This window comes from Botryllus schlosseri, chromosome 8 (genome assembly GCF_051294905.1).
Source record: "Botryllus schlosseri isolate E-star chromosome 8, Bs_hap1, whole genome shotgun sequence".
Classification (NCBI taxonomy): Eukaryota; Metazoa; Chordata; class Ascidiacea; order Stolidobranchia; family Styelidae; genus Botryllus; species Botryllus schlosseri.
Window position 1 is genome coordinate 2,563,450 of NC_137243.1, and position 17,922 is coordinate 2,581,371.

At 39.6% G+C, this 17,922-nt stretch overlaps 1 long non-coding RNA gene across 1 annotated transcript in view; it reads left to right on the forward strand.

The window, feature by feature from the left end:
* LOC145445174 (uncharacterized) overlaps nt 1–16,417 on the forward strand; it is a 33,477-nt gene extending 17,060 nt beyond the window's left edge. Inside the window, exon 2 of the long non-coding RNA XR_013916910.1 lies at nt 16,338–16,417. This is a non-coding gene — a long non-coding RNA (uncharacterized LOC145445174). The remainder of the gene's footprint in view (nt 1–16,337) is intronic.
* The last annotated feature ends 1,505 nt before the right edge of the window (nt 16,418–17,922 follow it).

Genomic DNA, 17,922 nt, shown 5'->3' on the forward strand with positions numbered 1-17,922 from the left:
CTTAATTCGTTCGCATGGACTGTCAAAAGCTGCAAATTGAGCTATGCGGAAGGTGCAGAGAGCGTGATTCGTATTGATGCATACCAAGAGGTATCAATTTTCGACAGAATAAGCATTCTTTCGCATCATGGGATGCAAATTATAGTATTGATATAAAAATGCGATACTGACCCTTTGTTTACTAGAAGACCCCTTTTTTGAGAAAATCATGGCATGGCGCCCTACCCCATATTATAAGGCCCCAAGTTTAGGCGAAGAGAAATACGGAGAAGTTGTATCGGATACGGTTTCAACACTTTGCCTGATTAGTATACGTTAAAAACAAATATTGTGGATTGTAAAAGTAATATTTAGTGTAACTTCATTTTCGGAAAATACTACGCTTGTTTTTATGGTTCAACATGTATGTTCTGCAGTCAAAAAAACTGAAAGTATTCAGAACTCTAAGTATGATACTCGGAATTGAAATACAAAGACCACTTCTAAAAAGCGGAAAATATATTTCATGCCTTTTGTCCATAAAGCTTCAAAGGTGATCTGCTAAAACGGGTGTAACGTTTAAAGAAGCCGGATTTTCCAGATTAGCAGGACACGTCATGGGCTGCTAATTACGAAATGATAGGGAATTGCTAGATTGTGAAACGGTATAATTTCAAAGGTTATGGAGGCCATATTTACTGTGATGAACTATTTGATATGGGTGACAATACGATGAGAGCGGAACCAAGCAATCCGGTACCTAAATTATATTCACTGATACTTTCGTACAAACAGATTTGTAACCCCATAACTGCTGTGCGCGAAGCGCAAAACAATTTCCGGGCTTTACTTGACTTTTATGAATAATAAATGTTCGCAATCCGTGAAAACAGCCCCGAAATCCCTCAGGCTATCTTTCGTATTGGGGAATTAAACTACTTTTACTTGACAAACTGAAAATAGCGAAAAGTAAGTAAGTAGATCGCAAAGCATTATGAAGTAGAAGAAGAAGTAGAGAAAAACAGATCTACTTCAGTAATTACCAGAAGTAGAGGAGAACTACTTGAGTACTTCCAAAAAGTAGAAGTACTTCGTTACTGACCACCACTGTATTCAATCGGCCAATTACCGTATTTTTGTCAATTCCATTGTTTGCGATTAACGGTGTTGCTCGAATAGAGTCCTCGGCCCACATGATCCATGATATAATGAAGAATACAATTTTGCATAGTGTTGATAATAATAAAGCATTCCAGTTAGAAACAAATATATAGATTTCGAGGTAAATAATGGAATTATTCGACTAGTCCGGCCCGCGAGCGATTGGAACTCTTGAATCCGGCCCGCGACCCAAGTTGAGTTTGACACCCTTGCCCTAGATCGATACCAGTACCTATACTCTTAATAATTCAATTTAGCGCTTGACTATAAAACTTATTATTTATGGTAAGGTGTGGATTTTTATATGGTATGAAAAAGTAATATGGCTAAATCAGTGGTTCCGAACCGGGGAGGAATTCCCCCTTTGGGGGGAATTTTGCAATTTTTAGGGAGGAATTCCACTTTAGAATTGTAACGGATTTCACAAATTGTTCCTGTTCGAACTGTCATGTAGTCAACCAGTTATATCCGAACGTATGCTCCTTATGGCTGTTTTTTTGCTGAAAGTATCTTCAAATGCTATTTGAAATCTCTTTTCCACATATAAATTCCCTCTTGCTTTTTTTAAAGCATGTTCAGATGTGCTGCAGTTGGCAAGACAATTTTTTAGGCCAGCGACGGCCTCTCAATCAAATATATCCTAAGCGAGCAAATGTCGTGCCGAATCTATCACAAGGACTCTAGTTTAAGTATTTATCTTATATTTTCAGGTCAACATTTTCAGACAGTGACAAAATATTCCAATGTCATCGATTCAAGTCAAAGAGATCGCTAGCCTTGCTTTATTTTTAGTGAACAGCTACCCGATCGAAAAAAGACATGTTTAACTTGGTGCAACGTTGCCGAAACGTAATGGGTGTCCTAAGTTTCAATGAGCTCCAGCAGGAAATCTCATCACGTGTATGTTATATATCAGAGCTGTAACCAAGTGACGAGGCTTCGAGTCACAAGTCAATCTCCCTTTCATAGTTTTGACTCGAGTCAACTCGAGTCATTTTCTATTTACCATTAAGTCAAATTCGAGTCCAAGTCACCGAGCAGAGGGGTCGATTTTGAGTCATGGTAATGGTATTATGACTCGAGTCCGAGTCCAAGTCATTGTGTTGACTGCTCAGTTTCCAATTGAAGTCTTGTTAAACTCACTTTGTATAACTCTGTTTGGTGATATTGAATGATTTGGGTTTATAATATACTAATTTTCCTCACTTTGAGCCGTTTCTTGTCGCATTTTCAAGTACCAGGACAAATAGACGAAATTCCAATAGGGTGGGCACTTTACTGTTCTTCGAAATTACAATGAAATGTCAGTTTCGACCGTCTTTAGTCTCGAGTCATATGGCTTGGTTCGAGTTATGCGCAATGACTCGAGTCCAAGTCGGGTCATAACACAGAATGTCTCGAGTCGAGTCGTTTCCGTATTTTGAGAAAATGACTCGAGTCATCAAAAAATGGTGACTCGAATCAGACTCGAGTCTGGTCAACCCTGCTATATATTAAAGTACCAATATTATTGGCCAAATGCATACGCAAACTTGGGAAAAAAATCACGAGACCAGTAAATTTATGCATACTGATTTTTCACAGCAGGTATATTAGCGATTGGTGCATGGTAAGCCGAAAACACAAATGGAAGTGTGGGGGTCTGTTGAGTCAAGCCTTCCAGAATTTGTTTGATTGGGACCAAAGTTACAAAGTGCTGTTACAGCCCTGCTAGAAACAAACACACGGTACCGCCCGTCTTGTTCTCTCAGTCAACGGGTGTTTTCGTGGTAAAATTACCTTTTTTAATCATCGGGCAGATTTCTCCTAAGTGGGGAATTTTGGCCTAAATTTCGGCCAAGGGAGGCATGAGATGAAAAAGGTTGGGAACCACTGGGCTAAATCCTTGAAAATTTGGATATTTTGGGCATATGTCGTAGAGCAAAAGCTTGACGTGATAGAAGAAAACCAGCGGCATATTGGGAATTAGCACGCTAAAATTAGCTTAAATCAAGTTCAAAATCAAAGCCAACAAATTTTTCGTTCAAATTGATTGCCTAGTCCCAAAAGCACTATAACTGAATATATTTTCGAAGATTGCAGTTCGGTTTATTAGCAATTTTATCAGTTCGCTGGTTGTCGAGACATACAGCCTGCACACGACTCTTACAGCGGAAATCGGTATAAGTTTTCGGGCGTTTTGCCCGCAAACCACATCTGATCATATGCTAGGCTTACCATATTTTGGAAATCTAAAAAGAGGACGCTTTTTCAGAAATTTGAGACTTGCAAAATCGGAGAAGAATTCCCAAAAACCTGTGAATTTTTCCCACTTTGTTATCGGTTGACTAAAAAAAGGGTCATCTTTTCGCTCAGAGCTAAAATCACCGTTTTTCACTCCGAAATACCCGCCGGAGCGTCACTTCTGTGCTACTTTACGGCATATCACTCGCACTTTGCTCTAAATCTGACCTTACTTTTCAAAAAAGAGGACAAAAGGGCGTCCTCCGAGGACACTTTCAAAAAAGTCAAAAAAGAGGACAAATCCTATTAAAAGAGGACGTATGGTAACCCTATCATATACACAATTTCGCCTCGCAATACGGCTGCATCAGTGCTTTGGTAACCTTGTATTTGGTGATAGTTTTTCATTCCAATGGCATGCATGATACAGTTGTGACCAGAATATTATGCATTTTAGAAGAAAATATTGGCAAGATAATGTTCCCCATCGAACCCTTATATGATTTCTATAATTTCTTTTCGTCAGTACCTCCACAAAAACTACCACAATATACCCCACTGCCAGAATTAATCGCGCGGGGATAATTTTAGTCATCTTAAGAAAAGGAATCACATTCAGCTCTCGTCCGAGATTTCAATATGTGCGAAACAGCAGCACGCATCCGTGTGATGAACATACGTAAAGAATTTCATATCTGCCATTTTTTAATTTACTCATGACATGGTATGCGTTCTTTGCGTTATCGTCGACAACATCATCAGCAACATCAACAGCAGTGCAAGCTATGTATGATCGTGGAAGTTGTTTCGTCATTATACCAGAGTTGCCAAGATTTCCACAGCAGACTTGGACTAGAAAATTGTCAGCTTTTCTAAATTAGATTAGAATTAGAATTAGAATTTATGAATTCGCAAAAAGTGGAAAATTGAATGAAATTGTGAATTATAAATAAATACAGCGCAAATCAAGCTCAGTTCATATCAAATCACAGTGAAATCTCATAAACGCACGTCAAAGAAGATATACCATATGATCAGGACTGAATACAAGAAAACGCATTGCTCTGTCAAGTATGCCGGACCCCAATTGTGGAACAGCATCTCGCCGGCTATCCGACAGTCGTCGAGCACGTCCGCATTCAAGTCGAAATACAAGCAATTTCTTCTAAATGTATACTAGCCAGTCTTCGGGATTACCGGACCACGACCTAACATCGACCTCGCCCTCCGCCACATGCCACCTCGTTTTGTCGCCTGCGTCTTATATTCTCTGCATTACTTTTCATTCAGCGTGCATGCCTCTTATTTACTTCGCCTAGGCTAAAGTGGGTGTCTGATCTTAAAGGCTACTCCAAGTTGTTTCGACACCTTCCTATCTTTTCGTTGTATCGCAGTCTCGTGATGTTTTGAAACGATGAAAATAATAATAAACCTGATTGATTGATTGAAAGCATCAGAATGATTTACGTCTGTAAATCAAGCTGTTCTCTTTTTGCACTATACCAGGGGTCACCAACACGCGGACCACATGCGGCTAGGGATGGTGTGAACCTCTGAAAGGTTCAGGTTCGTGTGAACGCGAACCTATTTGAAAGGTTCTGTGTGAACACGAACGTGAACCTCGTGACGTCACGTGACGTCATATTGCTAATTCCAACCCTTTCTTTCAATGACGTGATAGCCTAAAATGCCCTATATCAATGTACACGATACCTAGCGAAGATTCGGCCCACATAATGCCACAATGCTGAAGTACATATCGGCGTTTTGAACGTCGCTAAATGTATCAACCGCGGTAATCAAAGGATATAATAATTGCATAAAATCAGTACATTTCATCGCTTTGCCAACAATTTCGACGAGGACTTACCAAGGAATATAAGCTTACGCCTTAACGGTCTTAGCCAGACCGGACAATGTGTTCGGAGTCTGAGTATTGCTACATTGATATTGAGCAGAGTGTACAACGGGTTTCTATACTCGCTACCGATACCACAAACAACAAGTTATGCAGCAGTAGCACGCACCTTAATCGCGCGGATTTGGTTTTAATGATACAGTAAAGAAATGAAGTCAAGATTGACCCAGTACGACCGTTCGATTTTTTACATCAGAAAACGATCATATCAATGTCATTGATTGGTTGACTAAGCATCATTCGCTGACTACGTATATCGATTGCGGGTCAGGCTCACAGCAGAGAGTCACTAAATATTCACAAACGGAAAGCTGGATATTCCGAGAAAATTTTTGCAACAAAGCAAGTAAAACTTTTAAGGTTGTCGAGGTGCATGGTGCATGCTCGTTTGGTGTTGATTTTTTATGCTGCCAGCACCACGCATGGAGTGGCCCGCAGTTGAAATGCAATAAATTTGAGCCAAAGATCTTATAATGGAGTGAAAATTACAATTTACCAAAAGGTTCACAGTGCAGAACCTACCAAGGTTCTGTTGTGAACGCGAACCTCTAAATTTCCGAGGTTCACACACAGAACGCGAACGTGAACCTCACGTTCACACCATCCCTACATGCGGCCAACGATCTGATTTGTGATTTTGGAAAAACGCGACGCCTTGACGTAAAATGGGCCAGACACTGCCAAGACCGAGACGCTTAGAAAACGGCCGAGGGCTTTCCGACAAGATCAATCTTTAGGATAAGAAAATGATTTATTTTTGTAGGCAGAACATCTGAGAGCCGTTTCTGGGGTTTTTGAAGTTGCTGATTACGAATATCACATTGGTTTTGTCTGATTGGCTCTCTGTCAGATAATATTTATACCCCTAAAAAAGCCCGAAATTACTGTATTTACCCTTAAATATTTCGCTTGGTAGGAGGAAAATCGTAGTTTTTTCTAATTTTATACTGCGCATAAATGGCTAATTGACTATGAAGAACCCTCATGTCATTCTCAGTCATTCTATCAATATTAACATGGCGTGATGCGAAAAATTTGTTTGTCAAAAAAGCAGTTTGTCAAGCCTAAAAAATTGTACTTTTGCAAATCGTAAATTCATCTTCTCATGTATCAATTGGTCATTCTACCAAGATTATAGAGGAGTATAAAACTATAAAATTTGTCCTTGAAAGGATTAACTACTATATTCATATGTGTCTCATTGTTTTGACTGGTAAATGGATAATTTTCCACTGAATCAACAAAGTGGGTATACCTAGTAACCCTATCAAACGAGAAGCTAATCTGGTATCTGGTATATTCGAATACCGATGAAAGATTCCAATTTCACATTAGGAGGAGTTCACAGCATGTAATTTCTCCTAAGATGTAGTAAATAAAACTTTTTAGCTGATCAAAAAGCACCGAACTACAAACAGTTGGTCCGAAAATTCGTAACTGCATATCGAAAACTTGGAATAAACATGAGCATAAAAGTTCACTTCCTGTTCAGTCATCTTGGTATATTTCCAATCATCTTGTTGATTAGCAAGGGTAGAGGTTCTAACAAGACATCGGAACAACAAAAGAAAGATACCAGGGCAGATGATATGAACCATTGAACATATTATGTCAGACCATTGCCGGAACCTTTCGAGAAACTGCACTAAATAGCTTACTGGCGAAAATCGTACAAAAAAACAATTTCGATTTAACATATATCAATAATATTATATTCCAACTGATTATTTCAAATTTACAATAAGTGGTTGACGTAAAACTGACTGAACTAATGCCACGTTATTCGAGTATTTACGTACATACTCATATACATGACTGGAATTTATTTATGTTCATGATATTCCGTGAAAGTATTTCATTATGATAAATCTAATACCCCTAAATATAGTGCTGTTGCTGTATTTTGCGTTAAAGTATTTTGTGTGCAAAAATAACAAGTAGATTGAATTTCTAAACTTTATAGTAGCCGATTTTATATCCAGTCACTACCGCGAAAATGGGAGATTTTGGTCAAAATAGCCCCATGGGTTATCTCCACAACAAGAGCCAATTTGAAAAAAACTAAGGTCATATTCCGAATCAGTGCCGTTCAGAACCCCCAAAACCACTCTTACTTTGTCTGCCTAAAAATATGTGTTGACCAGTGTAATCTTTCAGCTATTAACATGTCCGCATATCCCCAATATCGATTCACCAGCCGCTGAAAAGCCTGGTAATAGGTATCGTGCGCAGCTTATAGTTCAAATTAAATGAAATTTAAGATCACGATATTTCATATTTTATATGTAGGCTCACTTCCTTAATAGAATATTACGTCATTTGTCGTAACCAATCCCATCGCCCATGTAAGTGAGCACGGTGTTATAAAGCTTTAAAACATGGTTGCTCAACTGTGTGTAGGTGATTTTTTCTCGATATTACATTAAGCTAATATTGCAGTCATGCCTACGAGTTCTCGAGCAGCAGCCTTAAGATGAGGAAAACGATTTTCTCCTTTCCAGTAACTCAAAACGTCGCAGTCCGTGATCTCATGCTCTGCTTCGAAATCTCTTTCCACTTCGTTCTCTAATATCTTTGCTTCAGTTGGACCTAAAACAACCATCCTCTTTTTACTTGATGTAGTTATGGGCATGAAAGTGAACAAGCCTGTGTTAACTGTCTCTTTTTCTTCGCTGATGTACTGTTTGTGATGGAAACTAGAATGTTGTTTGGAGACTACAAGCTACTATGCCAGCATGGCTATTGTTCGTCACGATAAATACCATATGATGGTACGGTGTATGTAGTAATGCGATGGCGCCTTAGCACTGGATTTCCCTATGCGCGAGGGATATTCTTTTTACATCGCTGCAAAATGCCGCGGACAAAGAGGCATTTTAAGGAAAACAATAAATTAGATTAGAACTAAAACTAGAGCATAGAAGCATTTGACAAATTAGATTATAATTAGAATTAGAGCATAGAAACATTTCACAAATTAGATTAGAATTAGATTACTAGCATTTGGCTCAAATTTAGTGAAATTAGACAACTAGGATCATCTAGTTGTCCAATTCTGTTCCACAGACATGATGTCGGATCTCTACGAGATATGTTTAGGATCACTATTCTAGTCTGTGATTTCGTAGGTGTAATCGAAGATATATTTATTCAAAAAGTATAAAACAACGACAACTGAAGCAGCAACGTTCAAACTACACCGCAGCCCTCACGCTTCTCCCCGTCAATACCTAAAGCAGTCGCGATGCACTTATTTGTGCCATGGTTCACAGGACGCGCATCACAATACCACATTCTCCCCTGATCTAAAGATCATAATAAGCTTACAGTTACAATGGTAACCCAAAGACAGCAACATAACTAAGCAAGCATGGAACCCCAGCCAAGGTAAAATAAACAATCATAAAGCAACACATAGACGATCCACCATCCTGGCGGGGCCATTTCTCGAATAAAGCCGATGTTTGATTAGGGTTCAGGGCTGTAATACCCCCTGCCCTCGTTGGCGACCATTTCTCTTTGACTGTTATCTTCAGGCGGTTCAGTTTTCATGATCGACCACTGCCTAAGGTACCATATTCGACATGCGCGCATGGATTTTCACGGTCATTCGCAAAATGATAACTAAAAATGGCAATTGATGATCTTTACGGTACCGTACCATATTCTTTACGGATACGAGGATTTCCGCGGTTATTCAGAAAATGGTAATAGTTTACAAAAGCGCGTAAACCCGAGAAATAGTTGAAAAAAAAGCACGTAAACTGGGGAGGGGTCCCTCGAAAGCGCGTAAATCAACCAGGGGGCCCTGGGCGACCGCCTACCTCGCCTACCTCAAAAGCCACCACTTCACATAAGATAACCAATTGAATACTATACACGTTCGACATCCGACCCGCGGTCGCACGTCTCACCGTTTGCAAAAGATTTGACCATTAAACAACCATAACAATTTACAGTGTAGCTGGTTGCTATTGCTATGATAGAACAATACCGTTCATTTTCAATTTCATTGTAGCGTAGAATACTACCCAGATGTTACAAGCAATAATCCGTAAATTTAGTAAAGTGAGGATATATGTTCCTATCATACGGACTCTATGGTCGTTCACAATGCCTCGTTATGTTATGTCAGCTTATAACGAGTAGGCGATAGTTGTTTTAACCGAATTTAAATATATATTGAAGTATGGCGAAGTTACTCGCTCCAACACATTTCGTTGGTAGAGTGTTAAATGCTTCAACTCAGCTATAACAACGTTCTCCCTGTTAGTAGGGTTACCATATTTCGGAAATCTGAAAAGAGGACACTTTTTCATAATTTCTAAACTTGCAAAAACATTGTGTTCGGTTGACTAAAAAAAAGACAATTTTCCTTCACACTGTCGGAAAAGAGGACAAAATCTCAAAACAGAGGACAAAAGGGCGTCCTCCGAGGACGCTTTCAAAACATTCTAAAAAGAGGACAAATTCTCTTAAAGGAGAACGTATGGTAACCCTACCTCTCAGCCAACACAATCTACACACGCGGGGAACTATACGCGACATAACGGTGTTACGATGTCAATCCAAGTCGATATCATGTACGACGAAATCAAATAATGCATACACAAAGATCAGCGTACAGCACTCTGTGAATGGAAAAGAGGTGTAGTGATCAGATTTCACCCATGGCGAGCGGTGTAACCTAAATCGAGCAAAGAGCATTTGTTTGTTTGTTTGTTTGTTTTGCGTCTTCTGGTATCAAATCCATTCTTGTGAAAATGAGACAAATACGGGTTTATGGGTTTACGGGTTCATGTAGAAGTGTAGTGGGTTCTGATTACGCGCACCACCTCCATACATTTAGGGATGAAGGCCAAAAATATAGATCAAGTCATAGATATGCGAATTTTGCACTGGCTGGATTTTCTGCGGATTAGAAAGGTAGATTAGTAAGATTCTGCCAGAACCGACTGATTATAGACAGCTGCTTCTTAATCCTGCTCGCCACCGGGATTAAAGTCCGGATTAAGGCACACAAGTATAGAAATTTGGCGAAGTTTGTTATAGTTAGGACATAGTAGATTTGATTTGCTTATCTGAGGTTCGTTGTCAAGATGGTGAAAATTGCATGTTGACGATATTTTGTTACCGGTACTCAATTGTCCATCTCTTTATTGACTGATGACCATGTTATTACAGATTGTTTGTTGATAATTGCATAGAAAGTATGGAATAAATGAGTTTAGACGTCCTCTAGTAGTTCTATAAAATGGAGCCCCGTGAAGTTAGGTAATATATCACAAATACCGATGTAATTTATCACAAATACCGATGTAATTTATCACAAATACCGATATATAATATGATTGCAGGCGAACTATAATGTAGCACAAGTAGGAAAAGGATTGACATACATGTCGGTATAGAAGCGGGACAGCCGTGGCGTCACAGTTAATATAATAACCAAACGATCATCGTCTCCTACTCGTTACATGTAATCTACAACAACTTCCAACGGACCTTCATGTACTACTGAGCAATCCTTTAATGATACATCCGTTAATTGATTATGTGCTATTGACCGGAAGGGGAATATAACCTCTATCAACCCCCCACTAAGGCCTGGCGCACAAAGCCCTAGCTGCTGAGCGCTATAATACCCCATACCCACCCACCTACCCACATCATCGATTGGGACCTGTAATTCTTGGATTTGGGTACGATGATGAATGTTTAGCAACTATGGCTAACTGGTGCTATTTAAAATTTGGACTGTTGTGTATGTTTTACTGTTCAAAATTTAGAATAACTATGCAACAAGAGTTTTATGCTATAAAAATAACAAAAGGGTTATATAAATCTCTTTCATTTGGTAAAAACAAAAGTGAAATTAGATGCAGGTTGATGACATCATAAAATAGAAAATACATGACCAAGTTAAATGGCCGATTGATGCGATGAGGAAGTTAGCTGAATTTATGTACCGATATCGGAAGCTAGGAAATATGGCAAGAAGTTAATCGTCACTCATTAAATATTAGATAGTACGTTGGTCGTCGTCATTCTTGGCTTAGCGCGAATCTAAACATTGGACGAATAATTCCGGACCTTTTTGGATTCGGGAATAGGATAGTGTTCGGGCATATTAGAAGTTTAAAGTCGAAACTTCAAATGTCAATGTAATGGTATTAAATGAACCGTGTACTTGTCAGTAGAAACATCATGAGCGCGCAATTTGTTGTATTAATTCTAAAGATGTTTTTGACCAGTTCCGAAACGGAAGACTTGAAACCGAACATATTTCGGAAATGATTAAAATACGTTTTTATAGTACGAGGAGCTCATCATTATGGATTAGGAGTATCAAGATATTACCCAAAATGATATTTGCCCAAAATGTATAATTGTAGTCAGTAGTCTTGACGCATTGCATTAACGTTCGAATGTCATTTTATTAGTAAAAATCAACGTTGAGATGAGATATCGAAATGACATATACTTCAAAACCGAGTTATTAAGCTCTGTTTTATGGTATCTTTATATGACCCTTTTAATGCATGTCGGAATGAAGATTTCATGCATGATACATGATATATATTTGTGTCAAGCAATAGTGGCTACTCGTCCTGTACCATTATTCGCATTTTGTGAACACTTATTAATCGCGTATTTTGGTTATATGGTGATATACTTGTTTTAATGTAAGTAGCATATAATGCATTGTATTTCTTGAGTTACATATCTTGCACTCCAAAGATTAGATTGGAGATGAGGCACGGTAATTGAAAAGTGAATGGCGTAATTTAATATTTGAACTGTAAATTCTTGTATGCTTCACTGCATTAATTGAACATCCGTAATATACCAATATGGGAACATGCATGCCTTTAAATATGAGGAAGGCATATATCTGTTGGCGATAGCCGTATAGATTATGGATTGCTGTTTATGTATACCGTACAGCTTTCGTTGAAGTTGAAACTAACTGCCACGACGGCCCATAAGACGCCATTTCACACATGGATCGTTGTCAAACAGCACAGATGTGATTAAAAATAATTACGACAGAGTGTAGGCTATAAGGTCGTAGGCAGATAACTATTCTTAAAGAAGGCCATTAGCAAAATTAGGTGATCTTTTTGGCAACTAACTACCGATAGGTAGGTGATTAGTAAAAACTACCCTATCTATATACAACACAAAGCTGACACGCTTGTTATGGGTAACAAAGGTGTCTGAAGCGAATGCGAAGGATTAGCCTATGTGGCTATTTCCGGTTTGTCTGTAATTGTTACATACATGCAAATATTCTTTCGCTTTATAATGATGGCGCCACCATTTTCCGTGTCTGTGAACTTTTACAGTGAAATGGCGTTGCAGTGAATTGGCAATATATGTACTGTATGTATTATATAATATTCGTCACATCATACCCACATATTGCGCACTCGGTAGAGGTAATTCAACTAAGCCAAGGCAAAAACATTACTCTCGAAACAGCGAGTATCGAAAGAGGAATCCGGTATCAGACTACATTATCCTGAAAGGATATTAACGATAGCATTTGAAGAGATTCAGCGTCTTTTGGGGATTGCAGCGTGATGTTCGGATGTTCGGATGTCCACTCGAAAGGCAGTACACGATATATGAGATCGTGTACAGCTTGGATGAAAGGTGCCGGAAGTGCTCTATGAAATTGAAGATCCGAATTTGGGACGAGCCAAAACAGTACGAAAAACGCCGGACGAAACTCCACGAACTGTTAGAATTTCCTCTCCACCAAGAGATGCGAAGGTATATTTGGTACTAAAGGAAGATACTGGCGCCTCAACTATATTATTGAATGAGTATTTACATCTGAAAGTTTGGAAGACTCTTTTAAACGGTCCAGTGCGATTTGGGTGTTGGCTGCTGCTGTGTAAGTTGTTAATGAGGTAATATCGGTAGCAAGTATAGAACCCCGTTTTGCACTCTGCTCAATACCAACGTAGAAATACTCAGACGCCGAATACATTGCCGGTCTGGCCTAGACCGTTCAAGCGTAAGTTTATATTCCCTTGCACATCCTCGTCGAAAATGTTGGCAAAGCGACGGAAGATACGGATTTTATGGGAATAAAACGTCAATATATACTTCAGCCTTGTGGCATTATGTGGCCCGACTCGTCGCTAGATATGGTGTACATTAATACAGGCTATCTTTTCACAAAAATGTAGCGTTGACATTACTAATATGACGTCACGTGACGTCACGAGGTTCACGTTCGTGTTCACACAGAACCTTTCAAAAAGGTTCGCGTTCACACGAACCTGAACCTTTTAGAGGTTCACACCATCCCTAATGAACAGTCCTTATGTATTTCCGATTGAACAACAGAATCCTGTTTCAGAGCAGCAATCTGAGCGTCGGAAAAGTACAGTTGATATCTATCAAATCTTAACCATTGTATTGGGGAGTCTGCTGCTTATCACGGTCATCATGCTAATATCATCTGTGGCAAGGTAAGTAATATTCATTATCTTCACAGGTCTTCATCATCAACATTTTTATCATCCCCTCGACCAATTCAAGATTTTAGCAGAGTTGCAATACTGTGAAAAGAATGGTTGGGGTCGAAACCACTTGGCCAAGTCAATCACAGTAATCATGATCATAATAAGCGATTTCTATTATATTCATCCACTGAAGACCCATACACACACGCAATGCACAAGGCAATACCCACGACCAAAACATAATGAGATGTAATGAACTGAAACAAGGATGCAAGACTCCGTAAGAACAGCAACTCACATCACGCTTATCCAAGATTACACAGCTCTGTTCCAAGAGGCACATGAGATTTGAGGCTTTTCACGGAAGCTAAATTTGCGAGGAGTCATACATTTTTAATAGTAACGACGGCATGCAACACGACAAACGAGGACAAAGCAGTTTTTGAAGAGCAATGTTCATGTTCATACGACCTCGACTCCAAACTCCAGTGTTGGCGGTTTATCTTAATCTCCTCACCATTTGATCCACATAAGCGATGTCTTAATGATGCCTAGAAGCGGGCCGTGCTACAAGTCGGGGATACAGAATAGTAATAAAGAATATCGGCATGGTGTAAAGTGACCAATGTAGTCGAAAAACCTACAACACCAAATCATAACGACATTTTCCGCCTGCCATTCAGGCAGGAACTCGCTACGCGTCAACGCCGTCATGACCTCGAAGAAATGCGGCATAATCCTATCTATTCATCACATCGCATTGTGTCTTGTGTGTATTGTACATTGTGTGTCTTGATCGGATGGAAATAGTAAAAATCGCTGATTACGGGATGATGATATCGCACAGCATCTCGTACCAGCGCAAGCTTACAGTGCGCTTTACTGCTATTCTAAGTAGAAATGGACGTTGTAAAGTGTACTTCACTTATAGAAGTCCTTCGGATAAGTGTGTGTCATAACTCACTTAGCATCTCGATCTCGAGTTGTTCTGAATTTATAAGATATTAATCGGATTAATGCATGAGAAATGAATATGAGATACTGCACGTAGTCCGCTTACATGGTATATAAAGATATAGCCTCACGAATTTAATTTGAAATCGAAACAGCAGGCGAAGGCTGAAGCTTCCGGAAAGCACGGTGGACGGAGCGGACAAGTCGGAAGATTATGCGACTATGACTAATACCATCACCACAGACGAGTTCAAAGAAACCCGATTCAATGAGCTCTATCACATATAATGTGATAAATCCGACAGTGTTTGGTGTCGAGCGGAATTGATATCAACGCGAATGTAAAAAAGCCTCGTCCGGAGCGTAACTATGTAACGAGTTCGGGCGTAGCCAGGACGCAAATTCAAGAGGAGATTTTCCAGCTATAGCGCGATGACACCGCCATACTGAGACTACAAGAATATGACGTCGCAATATCCAAAAGCGGAGGAGCTCCTACCAAGATCATAAATTCACCTGCGACCGGAGACGAAGTGGACTCAATACCTCCCTTTCGTTATCCCAAATTTTAGAAGACACGAGCGAATATTATTTTGAAAAATGTCCAATCGACGATTTCAAAGAACAGAGCCAATGCACGAGCCTAGCGTATCCGTTGCCTCAATTGTAATTAATAATCAAGTGTCATAGGCTATATGTGTGTAAGGGTACAAAATGTGATACATGTTCCATTGGAAGATATCTGATCAGCTCGATACTGGCTGGGCAAAAATTATTTCGTAAATACCATCATTTCGCTTGCAACTTCTATCTGTGTGCAGTGCAGTACAATACACATATAATGCTAATTAAATTACAAGTTAAAGTGTGATTACCTTTAAGTAATAAGTAGCCTACCTGAGACTTTTATAAACTGAAAAGAGCACAATGCCAAACACGACTATGCGCGCACAACTAAAGGTACCGAGAAAGGCTAAATTATAGGAGCGGTACAATATATAACAGACAAGATCGCTAATCAAGTAATAATATTGGCTAACTAAATATAAAGGACGACACAATCGGGCACAAGAATTCACCACATACAGTTTTCGCAGTTGTTTACTGCAACATAAATCTTACTGGACATACAAATCTTACAAAATCCACTGTTGTAAAGCATATTGGATAAAGGGTGGAGAAGCTAGCTTTTCCGCGGAAGAATGCTGATATCGTCTGATTAAAACCGACGCCCGACCGCCACCACTTTACGCTAACTCCCGCGCACAACCCCGGTATCTCTTTTAGGGATTCAAAATTCCAATAGAAAGATGGGATAGAATCTATGAGATTACTTGAAATACACGAAAACCATCGAGTTCTTGAGTATATACCCATTACCAGGCCGTGTTATTTTTGGCATATGCCAAAACTGCCAAAAATAACTTATTTTTGGCATTTTTCGATTTTTATTTTTGGCAGTTTTGGCATCGTCCTCTAAATAGATAGTTTCAGCTTCGAATTAGTCACAAAAACGCTTTATTTGGGCTAGTTTGTCAAAAGACACCACAAAATGTGCAGCATCCACGTACAATGAGTGCCAACAAACAATAAGAAGAAGAAAAAACCTAACGATTTCATAGGTTAATAATATCAAACGAAACCACAAAATGTGCATTATCCATCGGAATCGGTGCCAATAAGCAAAAAAAAAGAAAGAAAAGCCTAACAAACACGCTCAACAGCTGATTGTTACAGCTGTTGAATAGACTTAAATCGATTGCACTGTATCTGGGAAATATCGGCTTCAACAGTAGCCGTTGAGGGAAAGAATGTTGCCAGTCATCCACAAAAGGTTTTCAGAGCTGCAAAATCTTTGGTGGGCCGAACCGGCTTCCATGCATCATGAAAAGAGATCACTTCGCCAGTGCCATCGATCTCATCGCGGACAGAATTTTCTTCCCGATCCTTTCCAGGAGTTTCATGTGTTGTCTCTCAACACATTCTATTAAGTAGCCCGACTATCGTTTCTCCTTCAGTCTACCGATATATTTTCGGAGGACTTTTGTCACTTCAGGTGGCTTTAATATTACCAACTCGCGTGGAAGAGTCCTGGGAAGGTTAGCTTGTTTAAGAACATTGACGCAACAAGACTGTCTGGTAAAACGAGACTATGCAGCTCAGAAATAGCCAGACAGTTTGTTGCGTCACAATGTTCAACTCGATCACAATGCAAAAATCGTGGTTGATTTTGGGGGTTCCAGTTCCATGAGCAGAATATAATTTATATTTTAATAATCAGTACTGCGGCAGCTTCTCATTGATACCCGTTTTATCAAATTTAGCGCTCGACGAGCCGGTCAAAAATGGTCGTGAAATTGCCTTTGCACAGATGGAAAGTATGACGTAAACCAAATGCAGTCAGCCGTCCAATCTCGCTGTGCCCACACCATTTAGGACACCATGCTTTCACCCCTAATGGGTGGGCTGGACCCAGATTAAGAAACCTGGCTTTCACAAACGCTCTTCCCGCTTGTAACGCGGTCCTGTTACTACAACACCATGAACGAAATACACTATTTGGCAGGCCGTGTTATTTTTGGCATATGCCAAAAATTGCTTATTTTTGGCATTTTCAAATTTTTATTTTTGGCAGTTTTGGCATCTGGCTCCTGAAATGCCAAAAATAACACGGCCTGCCCATTACCCTCGTTCTGACGGTGACCAGCTCAGTTCACTTTCAGTTGCGTATAGTTATACCGAAGCGAGTGTTCGTAATTCACAGTAAGAAAGACAATGATTCACATGAAATGAAAACATAGCCAATAATGTCATCAACATGTTATCAAACCGCTACATGCAGGAATACAACATTGGGCAGCAAAGTGAACACTTGCAACCGGAAAGGCGTTTAGCATGGTTGCAATAGTTTATGGGGATATCGCTGAATTGCTTTCTGCTATAGCATACCTGGCGTTGACTATATTCAGGCCGTGTTATTTTTGGCATTTCAGGAGCCAGATGCCAAAACTGCCAAAAATAAAAATTTGAAAATGCCAAAAATAAGCAATTTTTGGCATATGCCAAAATAACACGGCCTGTCAAATAGTGCATTTCGTTCATGGTGTTGTGTTAACAGGACCGCGTTACAAGCGAGAAGAGCGTTTGTGAAAGGCAGGTTTTTTAATCTGGGTCCAGCCCACCCATTAGGGGTGAAAGCATGGTGTC